Consider the following 14,181-nt stretch of genomic DNA (forward strand, 5'->3'; position numbering starts at 1 on the left):
TATGCATTGCATTGCCATGTAATGTGATGCAATGCTATCTTTCTAGCTCTCCCTTTTTACTTCCTTTTGGATAAACAGACATATTAGGCAAGCATTTTGGAGCTTTCACCTAAATAACTACAGGTGGTGAGATAAGCTGCACAATATAATTGACCTTTCAGTATATTGTTGCACACACACCATCTATTTAGCAAATGCCCTTGTTATCAACAGCAGCCTTTTAAACTCACCTGAGCTAACAGGTATGTGCGCTGGTTACTCTGCTGCGCTTAAAATTTCTTTTTTGGTTTGCTACAATGCCTTTTCTGAAACGTTGTCTCCCTCTGCTGGAACACTGACTTCTTTCATTTAATGCCTGCAGACTATAAAAGAGAACCCAACCCAAAAAGTTTGGTTGATTAGTCTGTGGCATTCTGTTAAACTGTTGCTTATGGCGGTCTCTGTGAGCTTCTCAGCGACATTCAGCCAGCCAGGTATCCTGCCTGCAGTAGATGGAATGTGGCAATGGAACGCTGGCTGCGCGTGTCATAATAGGCTCTGAGCCTTTATATACCTGTGCACAGCAGCAGCCACCTTCAGTCTGCTGCTGGACAGCCAGCAGCAGCAGCAGCAGGAGAGGTATGTAATCAGGAGCCCTCCTGCTAAGGGTAGACAGCTGCTCGTTCCACCCCACCCCCCGCCTTAATTGGTTCTCCTCCCTTCCAACGGTGTTGAGGCGGGTGGGAACAGCAGGGGGTGAAGGTGCTGTGTTTAAAGAGGTGGAGTTATGCAGATCTAAAACGCGTGGATTGCAGTAGCAGCAAGCCGAAAAGTGCAGGCATGTAAGGGATCTAGAGGTTGACAACATGTCTTCTTAACGGGAGTCCAGGAGCTCATCTCCACAAATGGACTTTTCAGGATCCTTGGGTGGCTCCGTAGTTTGAAACCAATTCTGGTTATCGCTTCTCGGCCTTTTGGCTGCGATCTGTAGTGGGTTGCGTCATTTGGCCAAGGTGATCTAGGTGGATCTTTGCACTCGGCCTTCTGGATCTTGGTCCAGCTGCTGCTATTGGGTGTGGAGCAAAGTCTAGATTTGCCTTTTCTTCCTGGAGGACGGTTCTTTTTCGTGGTGTGGAGGTCGGTAGGACGAAGAGGATTGAAATCCGGGTGGAGCTGCGATCTGCTGTGTCGTTTTTTTTCCTGATCATCTGTGGAAAAAGAAGGAGGAAAAGAATATGGAATCGAAGAGGCCATTTGGAGGTAGGAGGGAAAATCGGGAGAACAATTCCAATGACTATTTTTCAGAGGATTATCCTTTGAAGGATACACTCCGTTTGTTGGTGGCTCCTGGTTATCGGCAGGAAAAGGATTCCGAGTTTATCTTCAGAGAGATTTGTAAATTTCTGAAGATTGAAAAGGAGGAACTTTTTTGTTTTCAATCCTTTTTTTCGAGAGGGATATATGATTTAACTTTAATGGGGAACTCTCAGTGTGAAAGAGCCTATACTCTCTATGAAGTTAATAGGGAGAACGAGCTTTTTGTTGGAGTGAGAGTGATTCCCTCCTTTCAGTTCTCCATGAAACTGCTAACAATACATTTGTTCAGTCCATTTGTTACTGATAGTGAAGTAATAAACTATCTAAGTGCATATTGTGAGAAAGTTATCCCAAGAAAACGTGGGGAAACTAGGTTCGGAGTGTGGAACGGAAAAAGGGTTTTTCTGGTAGCCTTCAAGAAGGACCCAGAAGAAGAAGGTGGGGTACTTAGACCACCACCAAATGTCTATGTTAATCGTAGCCGTGGATATCTGTTTTTTTCGGGTATGCCTAATTATTGTTATGGGTGCCGTAAATATGGACATTTGGATATTGTGTGCAAAAAGTGTTCAAGGTGTCCCGGTTCAGCTCATCAGGAGGATGCATGTCCAAATAAGAAGAAAGGAGGCGAGGAGGAGATGGATACTTCATCAGAACATCGGCAGAATGAAGCCGAGGATGGTGAGGAAGCAAGTGAAAAGAGAACTGATGAGCAGGAAATGGAGGAGGTGAGAAAAGTAAAGAAGAAGAAAACACCGGAAGAAGAGAAGAGAAAGAAAGAAGAGAGAGGGAGGAGGTCGGAGGAGGATGAGAAAAGAAAGATGGAAGAAAGGAAGAAGGAGAAGGAGTTAGAAGAAGATAAGAACAGAGAAGAGCAGAAGAAAGAAGGTCGGGAGAAGGAAGAGCAGAAGAAAGAAGAAAAGAAGAAAGAAGAAAAGAAGAATGAAGAACGGAGGATTGAAGAATTGAAGTCTGTGCTGGTGGGTGTGGGACAATTAATGCAGAAAGTCCCTCCACCAAGCAAAGAGAGTAATATAAAAGAACAAGGGGGTGAAGTAAAAAAGGGAGGCGCAGGGGGAAAGGTGGTGGTAGAGAAAAGTCAAAGCCTGCCTGTAATAGGGCCTTCCCCTAGGGAGTTTTTATCTCAGAGTATACCCTGTGGTCAGGAAAGGATGGATTCATCAAAAATTTTGAAAAGAAGTGTAGATGATAAAGAGCGTGGTGTAGGGCCATGTGTAGTAAAAGTATTTGCTTGTGAAAAGGATTTTGACATTTCCAGTACATCAGAGTCGGAAGGGCTGAGTATCGATGAAAGTGCTTTGCAATCCGATGAGGGCGGGGGAGATAGCCCGGTGCCAGTCACTAAAAGATGATCAGGGCGGCTTCCCTGAATGTTCAGGGTTTCAATGACTTATATAAAAGAACTGTGATTTATGACTATTTTAATAATGAAAATTTTGATTTTGTATTTCTTCAAGAATGTAATTTGTCAAAGAAGTTAAATTATGATTTTTTACGGGGTATATGGAAGGGTAATTTATGTTTTTCAGGCGGGAATGAATTCAGAAGTGATGGGGTTGGTTTTATATGTTCCAGGGAATGGGAGATTACCAACTACGAAGAAATATACCCTGGTAGGATTCTAAGAGTGGATGTAGAAAGGAATGGGAAGAAATATAGATGTTTTAATATTTATGCCAATACAGAAAAAGTTTTAAGGTTACATTTGTTTGAAATTTTGCAGCTTTTTATCCCAGGTGTAGTTCCAGTAATTTTAGGGGGAGATTTTAATTGTCAACTAAATAATGTAAAAGATGGTTCGGTTTCTTGTCTCAAGGGTATTTTATCTTCTTTTAACCTAAAAGATGCTTGGTGGTTGGACGGGCAGAAGAAGGAGTATGAAATTACTTGGGAAGGAAGAGGTTGTTCCTCGAGAATAGATTATTTGTTTATATCCAAGGATTTTACTTGTTCTAATTTTAAAACGCATAAAGCACCTTTTTCTGATCATAGAATAATTGAATGTACACTGATGGTAGAGGCGGATGAGGGAAAAAGGCCGTCTCATTGGAAACTGAATGTATCATTGTTACAGCATAAGGAGGTAAGGGAGGATTTTAAATTTTTCTTTGAGAAACTGAAATTAGAAAAGAAATGTTTTGACTCTACTTTTAAATGGTGGGACTACATGAAAAAGGAAGTTAAATTATTCTTTATGGAAGTAGGCAAGAGGAAAGCTGCGGATAAGCGACAGTCATACAATAACCTTAATGCAAATCTACAGTGTCTGTATCAGTTTAGGAATAATGGAGTTAATGTGGAGGAGGAAATTATGGTGACGAAGGAAAAAATTCAAAAATGTCTGAGAGAAAAAGGAAAAGAAATTATCTTTAATTCTCGTGTGAAGGTGTTGGAGGAAGACGAGAAATGTACTAAATTCTTTTTTTAAAAAAATCTGTGAGAAAAAGGCCTTTATGGGGGTTTTAGAGGGGGAAAGGAGTTTGGAGGGGAAAAAGATGAAAGTGAAAGAATTTTATGATAACCTGTTTTCAGCAAAAAATACAGATAGGTCTTTGAAGGAGCATTTTTTAGGAGGGTTGGATAAATGTTTTACTAAGGAAAATAAATTATTATTATCAGAGGGTATTTCAAAAGAAGAAGTTTTTAATACAGTTAATACATTGCAAAACGGTAAGACACCAGGGTCGGATGGGTTACCCATTGAGTTTTATAAAATATTATGGGATATTGTGGGGAATGAATTTTATGAAATGTTTTTAAAAGTTGAGTCTTTATGTCGTGTCCCGGAGTCATGGTTGGAGGGGGTAATTGTTTTATTATACAAAAGAGGTGATAGAGAATTGCTAAAAAACTGGAGACCGATTACTCTTTTAAATACAGATTATAAAGTTTATGCGAAGCTGTTGGCAAATAGATTAAAGAAAGTGGTGAGTTCGGTGATAGATATAGACCAAACGTGTGCAGTTCCAACGCGGAAGATCAGTGACTCGTTGATTTTAATTAGAGACATAATATGGGATGTTTCCGATAGAAGACAGAAGATGGCGTTAATTACTCTGGATTTTGAAAAGGCTTATGATAGAGTCGCCCATGATTTTTTATTCGATGTTTTAAGGAGAATGGGTTGCCCGGATGATTTTAGTAAACGTATTAAATCCTTGTATCAAGCATGTTTTAGTAAAGTATCTGTAAATGGGTTTTTATCTGGAAGTGTAAAGATTAATTGTGGGGTGAAACAGGGATGCCCCTTATCCCCTATTCTTTTTATCTGTGCGATTGAGCCTCTTTTAACTGCTTTTAGGAAAGACAAAGTGATTAATGGTTTTTTTATTCCTGGGAGTTGGGGAGAGCAGGTTAAAGTGGTGGCTTTTATGGATGATGTGACTGTTTTTGTAAAAGATTTAAGAAGTATGAATAGGGTTTTAAGAACGGTTGAATGGTTTGGGGCGGCATCAGGTTTTAAGATCAATTTGGAGAAATCTGGTGTTTTAACGATGGGCGGTTTTATCTTAGAATCCGATTGTAAATTATTGAGAGTCTTTGAAGCAAAGATTTTAGGCATCTATTTTTCGGAAGAGTGTGGAAATGTAAAAAATTGGGAATCACTGTTGGAGAGGGTTAGGAAAAAGGTGTCTTTTTGGAATCTGAGAGAGCTAACGTTGGAAGGGAAGATTTTAATTATCAAGCAGGTTTTACTCCCAATGATTTTATATGTTGCAACCATTTTTATTCCACCTGTCAATGTGATGAAAAAAATTATTAAAGTATGTTTTAATTTTTTATGGAGATCAAAAATGGAAAGGGTTAAGCGCGAAGAATTGTATAAGCCAAAAAAGAAAGGTGGTAAAGGTTATCCTGATATCAAAGCCTTTTTATATGCAAAGTATATGGCAAACTGCATAAATATTTTATTAGGGTCAGAATCGAAGCTTAAAGCCTTTTCTATTTATAATTTGGGTTTCTATATAAGAAAATATAAGTGGGTGGACATGAGATTGAATAGACCTTATAGATTTTTACCCCCAAGTAACTATGTTGTGCTGGAAAAGATTTTGAGAGATTATGATCTAAAAGGTTTTGATCTTAAGGTACTGAGGTGTCATAAAAAGATATTACAAGTCTTGGAAGGAAGGTTAAACACTAGTCCAGTGGAGCACTTTATGCCAAAGATAGTGGACAGGATTTGGCTGAATGTAAACTATGTGTTCTTATCAAATGAACATAAAGATTTGTTATGGTGTATAATAAAGGATTGCTTACCGACACGAGAATTTCAGCATAGACGTGGTCTTGTTCGTTTTGAAAAATGTCCAAGACAGAGATGTGGAGGTAGTGAGACTCCTATGCACGTATTCTGGAATTGCGAGTTTGCACAAAAAGTCTGGAGGAAAATGTGCAATCTGATTAAAGCTGTGAGTAATGTTAATTTTTTAGATTTTAACAGGGTGTTCTATGGGATGGGTGTAAAGGAAGAAGATTTTAAGGTGGTGTGGGTGATTATAACATGTGTAAAGATGGCAATTTGGAAGGTGAGAAACATTTTGATTTTTAAACATAATGAAGTGTCTGTTGAACAGTGTATTAAGTTGTGTCTAAGTTATTTATTTATGTATTTTTGGAAGGACAAAATGGTTTTGGGCATAAGAAAAGCAGATGTATTGTGGAAGCAAAATGAATGGAATATACTTACTGTGTAGCCTTTGTTGTCATTGAAAATCTTTTTCTGGAAAAATACAAATATTAATTACAGGAAAAAAAAAAAAAAAAAAAATTAAAAAGAAAGTTAAGAAAAAGGAAAGAAGGAAATATATATGTATATATATATATATATATATATATATATATAAAAAAAAAAAAAACACACGATGATGGATTTGAGTCTTGGTTTTTGCTTTTAAAGATGTAAGACTTTGTAATCTGAGTGTAAAAAAAAAAAAAAAATCTGTTCTTATCAGTTTAATATCTGATACGTCCCCTATCTGGGGACCATATATTAAATGGATTTTTAGAACAGGGAGATGGAAAAAGAGCTTGCTCTGTCCACTCCACGCATTGACCTGGTATTGCAGTATCTCCAGGACCGGTGCACCCCTTCTTTAATGCAGTTTCTAAAATCAGAAAGAATTGAATTCAATGTTTTTTGTTCATTTTGCTTGTTTGTCGGATTTTGGGATGGACTCTTTGGCTTTGCTTTTCTTCTCCTCATTGGATTTTTCATGTTCAAAGTTGCAGAAGCCAGATTACAAGCTCATTTTGGTTCAACTTCAGCAACTGTGCATTGCATTGCCATGTAATGTGATGCAATGCTATCTTTCTAGCTCTCCCTTTTTACTTCCTTTTTGATAAACAGACATATTAGGCAAGCATTTTGGAGCTTTCACCTAAATAACTACAGGTGGTGAGATAAGCTGCACAATATAATTGACCTTTCAGTATATTGTTGCACACACACCATCTATTTAGCAAATGCCCTTGTTATCAACAGCAGCCTTTTAAACTCACCTGAGCTAAGAGGTATGTGCGCTGGTTACTCTGCTGTGCTTAAAATTTCTTTTTTGGTTTGCTACAATGCCTTTTCTGAAACGTTGTCTCCCTCTGCTGGAACACTGACTTCTTTCATTTAATGCCTGCAGACTATAAAAGAGAACCCAACCCAAAAAGTTTGGTTGATTAGTTTGTGGCATTCTGTTAAACTGTTGCTTATGGCGGTCTCTGTGAGCTTCTCAGCGACATTCAGCCAGCCAGGTATCCTGCCTGCAGTAGATGGAATGTGGCAATGGAACGCTGGCTGCGCGTGTCATAATAGGCTCTGAGCCTTTATATACCTGTGCACAGCAGCAGCCACCTTCAGTCTGCTGCTGGACAGCCAGCAGCAGCAGCAGCAGGAGAGGTATGTAATCAGGAGCCCTCCTGCTAAGGGTAGACAGCTGCTCGTTCCACCCCACCCCCCGCCTTAATTGGTTCTCCTCCCTTCCAACGGTGTTGAGGCGGGTGGGAACAGCAGGGGGTGAAGGTGCTGTGTTTAAAGAGGTGGAGTTATGCAGATCTAAAACGCGTGGATTGCAGCAGCAGCAAGCCGAAAAGTGCAGGCATGTAAGGGATCTAGAGGTTGACAACATGTCTTCTTAACGGGAGTCCAGGAGCTCATCTCCACAAATGGACTTTTCAGGATCCTTGGGTGGCTCCGTAGTTTGAAACCAATTCTGGTTATCGCTTCTCGGCCTTTTGGCTAAGATCAAGTGTAGTATCTGTTCTTATCAGTTTAATATCTGATACGTCCCCTATCTGGGGACCATATATTAAATGGATTTTTAGAACAGGGAGATGGAAAAAGAGCTTGCTCTGTCCACTCCACGCATTGACCTGGTATTGCAGTATCTCCAGGACCGGTGCACCCCTTCTTTAATGCAGTTTCTAAAATCAGAAAGAATTGAATTCAATGTTTTTTGTTCATTTTGCTTGTTTGTCGGATTTTGGGATGGACTCTTTGGCTTTGCTTTTCTTCTCCTCATTGGATTTTTCATGTTCAAAGTTGCAGAAGCCAGATTACAAGCTCATTTTGGTTCAACTTCAGCAACTGTGCATTGCATTGCCATGTAATGTGATGCAATGCTATCTTTCTAGCTCTCCCTTTTTACTTCCTTTTGGATAAACAGACATATTAGGCAAGCATTTTGGAGCTTTCACCTAAATAACTACAGGTGGTGAGATAAGCTGCACAATATAATTGACCTTTCAGTATATTGTTGCACACACACCATCTATTTAGCAAATGCCCTTGTTATCAACAGCAGCCTTTTAAACTCACCTGAGCTAACAGGTATGTGCGCTGGTTACTCTGCTGCGCTTAAAATTTCTTTTTTGGTTTGCTACAATGCCTTTTCTGAAACGTTGTCTCCCTCTGCTGGAACACTGACTTCTTTCATTTAATGCCTGCAGACTATAAAAGAGAACCCAACCCAAAAAGTTTGGTTGATTAGTCTGTGGCATTCTGTTAAACTGTTGCTTATGGCGGTCTCTGTGAGCTTCTCAGCGACATTCAGCCAGCCAGGTATCCTGCCTGCAGTAGATGGAATGTGGCAATGGAACGCTGGCTGCGCGTGTCATAATAGGCTCTGAGCCTTTATATACCTGTGCACAGCAGCAGCCACCTTCAGTCTGCTGCTGGACAGCCAGCAGCAGCAGCAGCAGGAGAGGTATGTAATCAGGAGCCCTCCTGCTAAGGGTAGACAGCTGCTCGTTCCACCCCACCCCCCGCCTTAATTGGTTCTCCTCCCTTCCAACGGTGTTGAGGCGGGTGGGAACAGCAGGGGGTGAAGGTGCTGTGTTTAAAGAGGTGGAGTTATGCAGATCTAAAACGCGTGGATTGCAGCAGCAGCAAGCCGAAAAGTGCAGGCATGTAAGGGATCTAGAGGTTGACAACATGTCTTCTTAACGGGAGTCCAGGAGCTCATCTCCACAAATGGACTTTTCAGGATCCTTGGGTGGCTCCGTAGTTTGAAACCAATTCTGGTTATCGCTTCTCGGCCTTTTGGCTAAGATCAAGTGTAGTATCTGTTCTTATCAGTTTAATATCTGATACGTCCCCTATCTGGGGACCATATATTAAATGGATTTTTAGAACAGGGAGATGGAAAAAGAGCTTGCTCTGTCCACTCCACGCATTGACCTGGTATTGCAGTATCTCCAGGACCGGTGCACCCCTTCTTTAATGCAGTTTCTAAAATCAGAAAGAATTGAATTCAATGTTTTTTGTTCATTTTGCTTGTTTGTCGGATTTTGGGATGGACTCTTTGGCTTTGCTTTTCTTCTCCTCATTGGATTTTTCATGTTCAAAGTTGCAGAAGCCAGATTACAAGCTCATTTTGGTTCAACTTCAGCAACTGTGCATTGCATTGCCATGTAATGTGATGCAATGCTATCTTTCTAGCTCTCCCTTTTTACTTCCTTTTGGATAAACAGACATATTAGGCAAGCATTTTGGAGCTTTCACCTAAATAACTACAGGTGGTGAGATAAGCTGCACAATATAATTGACCTTTCAGTATATTGTTGCACACACACCATCTATTTAGCAAATGCCCTTGTTATCAACAGCAGCCTTTTAAACTCACCTGAGCTAACAGGTATGTGCGCTGGTTACTCTGCTGCGCTTAAAATTTCTTTTTTGGTTTGCTACAATGCCTTTTCTGAAACGTTGTCTCCTTCTGCTGGAACACTGACTTCTTTCATTTAATGCCTGCAGACTATAAAAGAGAACCCAACCCAAAAAGTTTGGTTGATTAGTCTGTGGCATTCTGTTAAACTGTTGCTTATGGCGGTCTCTGTGAGCTTCTCAGCGACATTCAGCCAGCCAGGTATCCTGCCTGCAGTAGATGGAATGTGGCAATGGAACGCTGGCTGCGCGTGTCATAATAGGCTCTGAGCCTTTATATACCTGTGCACAGCAGCAGCCACCTTCAGTCTGCTGCTGGACAGCCAGCAGCAGCAGCAGCAGGAGAGGTATGTAATCAGGAGCCCTCCTGCTAAGGGTAGACAGCTGCTCGTTCCACCCCACCCCCCGCCTTAATTGGTTCTCCTCCCTCCCAACGGTGTTGAGGCGGGTGGGAACAGCAGGGGGTGAAGGTGCTGTGTTTAAAGAGGTGGAGTTATGCAGATCTAAAACGCGTGGATTGCAGCAGCAGCAAGCCGAAAAGTGCAGGCATGTAAGGGATCTAGAGGTTGACAACATGTCTTCTTAACGGGAGTCCAGGAGCTCATCTCCACAAATGGACTTTTCAGGATCCTTGGGTGGCTCCGTAGTTTGAAACCAATTCTGGTTATCGCTTCTCGGCCTTTTGGCTAAGATCAAGTGTAGTATCTGTTCTTATCAGTTTAATATCTGATACGTCCCCTATCTGGGGACCATATATTAAATGGATTTTTAGAACAGGGAGATGGAAAAAGAGCTTGCTCTGTCCACTCCACGCATTGACCTGGTATTGCAGTATCTCCAGGACCGGTGCACCCCTTCTTTAATGCAGTTTCTAAAATCAGAAAGAATTGAATTCAATGTTTTTTGTTCATTTTGCTTGTTTGTCGGATTTTGGGATGGACTCTTTGGCTTTGCTTTTCTTCTCCTCATTGGATTTTTCATGTTCAAAGTTGCAGAAGCCAGATTACAAGCTCATTTTGGTTCAACTTCAGCAACTGTGCATTGCATTGCCATGTAATGTGATGCAATGCTATCTTTCTAGCTCTCCCTTTTTACTTCCTTTTGGATAAACAGACATATTAGGCAAGCATTTTGGAGCTTTCACCTAAATAACTACAGGTGGTGAGATAAGCTGCACAATATAATTGACCTTTCAGTATATTGTTGCACACACACCATCTATTTAGCAAATGCCCTTGTTATCAACAGCAGCCTTTTAAACTCACCTGAGCTAACAGGTATGTGCGCTGGTTACTCTGCTGCGCTTAAAATTTCTTTTTTGGTTTGCTACAATGCCTTTTCTGAAACGTTGTCTCCCTCTGCTGGAACACTGACTTCTTTCATTTAATGCCTGCAGACTATAAAAGAGAACCCAACCCAAAAAGTTTGGTTGATTAGTCTGTGGCATTCTGTTAAACTGTTGCTTATGGCGGTCTCTGTGAGCTTCTCAGCGACATTCAGCCAGCCAGGTATCCTGCCTGCAGTAGATGGAATGTGGCAATGGAACGCTGGCTGCGCGTGTCATAATAGGCTCTGAGCCTTTATATACCTGTGCACAGCAGCAGCCACCTTCAGTCTGCTGCTGGACAGCCAGCAGCAGCAGCAGCAGGAGAGGTATGTAATCAGGAGCCCTCCTGCTAAGGGTAGACAGCTGCTCGTTCCACCCCACCCCCCGCCTTAATTGGTTCTCCTCCCTTCCAACGGTGTTGAGGCGGGTGGGAACAGCAGGGGGTGAAGGTGCTGTGTTTAAAGAGGTGGAGTTATGCAGATCTAAAACGCATGGATTGCAGCAGCAGCAAGCCGAAAAGTGCAGGCATGTAAGGGATCTAGAGGTTGACAACATGTCTTCTTAACGGGAGTCCAGGAGCTCATCTCCACAAATGGACTTTTCAGGATCCTTGGGTGGCTCCGTAGTTTGAAACCAATTCTGGTTATCGCTTCTCGGCCTTTTGGCTAAGATCAAGTGTAGTATCTGTTCTTATCAGTTTAATATCTGATACGTCCCCTATCTGGGGACCATATATTAAATGGATTTTTAGAACAGGGAGATGGAAAAAGAGCTTGCTCTGTCCACTCCACGCATTGACCTGGTATTGCAGTATCTCCAGGACCGGTGCACCCCTTCTTTAATGCAGTTTCTAAAATCAGAAAGAATTGAATTCAATGTTTTTTGTTCATTTTGCTTGTTTGTCGGATTTTGGGATGGACTCTTTGGCTTTGCTTTTCTTCTCCTCATTGGATTTTTCATGTTCAAAGTTGCAGAAGCCAGATTACAAGCTCATTTTGGTTCAACTTCAGCAACTGTGCATTGCATTGCCATGTAATGTGATGCAATGCTATCTTTCTAGCTCTCCCTTTTTACTTCCTTTTGGATAAACAGACATATTAGGCAAGCATTTTGGAGCTTTCACCTAAATAACTACAGGTGGTGAGATAAGCTGCACAATATAATTGACCTTTCAGTATATTGTTGCACACACACCATCTATTTAGCAAATGCCCTTGTTATCAACAGCAGCCTTTTAAACTCACCTGAGCTAACAGGTATGTGCGCTGGTTACTCTGCTGCGCTTAAAATTTCTTTTTTGGTTTGCTACAATGCCTTTTCTGAAACGTTGTCTCCCTCTGCTGGAACACTGACTTCTTTCATTTAATGCCTGCAGACTATAAAAGAGAACCCAACCCAAAAAGTTTGGTTGATTAGTCTGTGGCATTCTGTTAAACTGTTGCTTATGGCGGTCTCTGTGAGCTTCTCAGCGACATTCAGCCAGCCAGGTATCCTGCCTGCAGTAGATGGAATGTGGCAATGGAACGCTGGCTGCGCGTGTCATAATAGGCTCTGAGCCTTTATATACCTGTGCACAGCAGCAGCCACCTTCAGTCTGCTGCTGGACAGCCAGCAGCAGCAGCAGCAGGAGAGGTATGTAATCAGGAGCCCTCCTGCTAAGGGTAGACAGCTGCTCGTTCCACCCCACCCCCCGCCTTAATTGGTTCTCCTCCCTTCCAACGGTGTTGAGGCGGGTGGGAACAGCAGGGGGTGAAGGTGCTGTGTTTAAAGAGGTGGAGTTATGCAGATCTAAAACGCGTGGATTGCAGCAGCAGCAAGCCGAAAAGTGCAGGCATGTAAGGGATCTAGAGGTTGACAACATGTCTTCTTAACGGGAGTCCAGGAGCTCATCTCCACAAATGGACTTTTCAGGATCCTTGGGTGGCTCCGTAGTTTGAAACCAATTCTGGTTATCGCTTCTCGGCCTTTTGGCTAAGATCAAGTGTAGTATCTTTCGAAAAGGCGGTTTTGGATGTTGGCCGCCCTAGTAGATTGATACATTATGCACACTGGGGTTTAGGCGCTTGTTAGTACGCCAGGTGGCTAATATAGTCATCTGGTGGAAAGCATGGCCCCCCAGGATCGACGCCATTGGGCCGGGGAAGATCGAAAGCCCGAAGTGTGAAGTGCCCCAGGAGTGGTGACCCTGGGGTGCCTTAACTCACTGGGATTGGGAACCCCACTTGAGTTTATGGCACATTTGCACTAGCACTTCAATATTTCTTTCTTCACACACACCCTTATTCCGGGCCTTCTGGCCTTAGGATGGGGAATTTTTCAATTCCCGGTCGAAGGTCCGGGCAGTATTATACTGTGAAACCTTCACTATTTATTTAATTTTTTTTTTGTCACTGTGTGTCCACTTTTTCACGTGTGTCCACGTCCTTACTAGGATTTTGTCGGGATGCGGTTCCCTTACGGGTTCCTCTCTTGGCAGGTCTAGGGGGGGAGTGTGTGGCCATCAGGTTCCGCTCCCCCCTGAACCCCACTGGCTCTCCTCTTTCGGGAGGAGAGCGTTGTTGGCTCCCCTCTTCCGGGAGGGGAGCACAGTCTTTGGCTCCCAGTGCCTTGCTCGGGTGAGAACTCGGGCAGGTATTGGGGGTTAAGATTGGGTCGCCTCTGGCTCCGGCTGGAGGTGGCTATTTGTCCCTGTTCCTCGCTGTGGCCTTCTGGCTCGGAGGGACGGGGAATGGTTTGGGGGACCCTTCTCCTTTTGGAGAGGGTTTCAAGAAGACCAGCATCCTAGTGCACTTTTTTTTGTGGCACTTGTCACTTTTTTAAGCGCACTCGGGTTTGGACACGAATTCGGGCTTTGGAAAAAAAAAATAAAAATCTGTTCTTATCAGTTTAATATCTGATACGTCCCCTATCTGGGGACCATATATTAAATGGATTTTTAGAACAGGGAGATGGAAAAAGAGCTTGCTCTGTCCACTCCACGCATTGACCTGGTATTGCAGTATCTCCAGGACCGGTGCACCCCTTCTTTAATGCAGTTTCTAAAATCAGAAAGAATTGAATTCAATGTTTTTTGTTCATTTTGCTTGTTTGTCGGATTTTGGGATGGACTCTTTGGCTTTGCTTTTCTTCTCCTCATTGGATTTTTCATGTTCAAAGTTGCAGAAGCCAGATTACAAGCTCATTTTGGTTCAACTTCAGCAACTGTGCATTGCATTGCCATGTAATGTGATGCAATGCTATCTTTCTAGCTCTCCCTTTTTACTTCCTTTTGGATAAACAGACATATTAGGCAAGCATTTTGGAGCTTTCACTTAAATAACTACAGGTGGTGAGATAAGCTGCACAATATAATTGACCTTTCAGTATATTGTTGCACACACAC

The 14,181-nt window shown here is 42.2% G+C and overlaps 4 non-coding genes and 3 pseudogenes across 4 annotated transcripts; all 7 read left to right on the forward strand.

The window, feature by feature from the left end:
- Positions 1 to 6,204: 6,204 nt before the first annotated feature.
- Positions 6,205 to 6,411, forward strand: LOC141235749 (U2 spliceosomal RNA; annotated as a pseudogene).
- Positions 6,412 to 7,526: 1,115 nt separating this feature from the next.
- Positions 7,527 to 7,717, forward strand: LOC141235575 (U2 spliceosomal RNA). The gene has a single exon (XR_012301346.1). It is a non-coding gene; the product is annotated as a U2 spliceosomal RNA (small nuclear RNA).
- A 1,115-nt stretch (positions 7,718 to 8,832) lies between these two features.
- On the forward strand, positions 8,833 to 9,023 carry LOC141235587 (U2 spliceosomal RNA). Its single transcript, XR_012301358.1, has one exon. It is a non-coding gene; the product is annotated as a U2 spliceosomal RNA (small nuclear RNA).
- Positions 9,024 to 10,138: 1,115 nt separating this feature from the next.
- LOC141235599 (U2 spliceosomal RNA) lies at positions 10,139 to 10,329 on the forward strand. The gene has a single exon (XR_012301369.1). It is a non-coding gene; the product is annotated as a U2 spliceosomal RNA (small nuclear RNA).
- Positions 10,330 to 11,444: 1,115 nt separating this feature from the next.
- Positions 11,445 to 11,635, forward strand: LOC141235610 (U2 spliceosomal RNA). The gene has a single exon (XR_012301380.1). It is a non-coding gene; the product is annotated as a U2 spliceosomal RNA (small nuclear RNA).
- Positions 11,636 to 12,750: 1,115 nt separating this feature from the next.
- Positions 12,751 to 12,842, forward strand: LOC141235805 (U2 spliceosomal RNA; annotated as a pseudogene).
- Positions 12,843 to 13,644: 802 nt separating this feature from the next.
- On the forward strand, positions 13,645 to 13,823 carry LOC141235774 (U2 spliceosomal RNA; annotated as a pseudogene).
- The last annotated feature ends 358 nt before the right edge of the window (positions 13,824 to 14,181 follow it).

Source organism: Phyllobates terribilis, unplaced genomic scaffold (genome assembly GCF_046119375.1).
Source record: "Phyllobates terribilis strain yellow unplaced genomic scaffold, ASM4611937v1 Scaffold_682__1_contigs__length_827410, whole genome shotgun sequence".
Classification (NCBI taxonomy): domain Eukaryota; kingdom Metazoa; phylum Chordata; class Amphibia; order Anura; family Dendrobatidae; genus Phyllobates; species Phyllobates terribilis.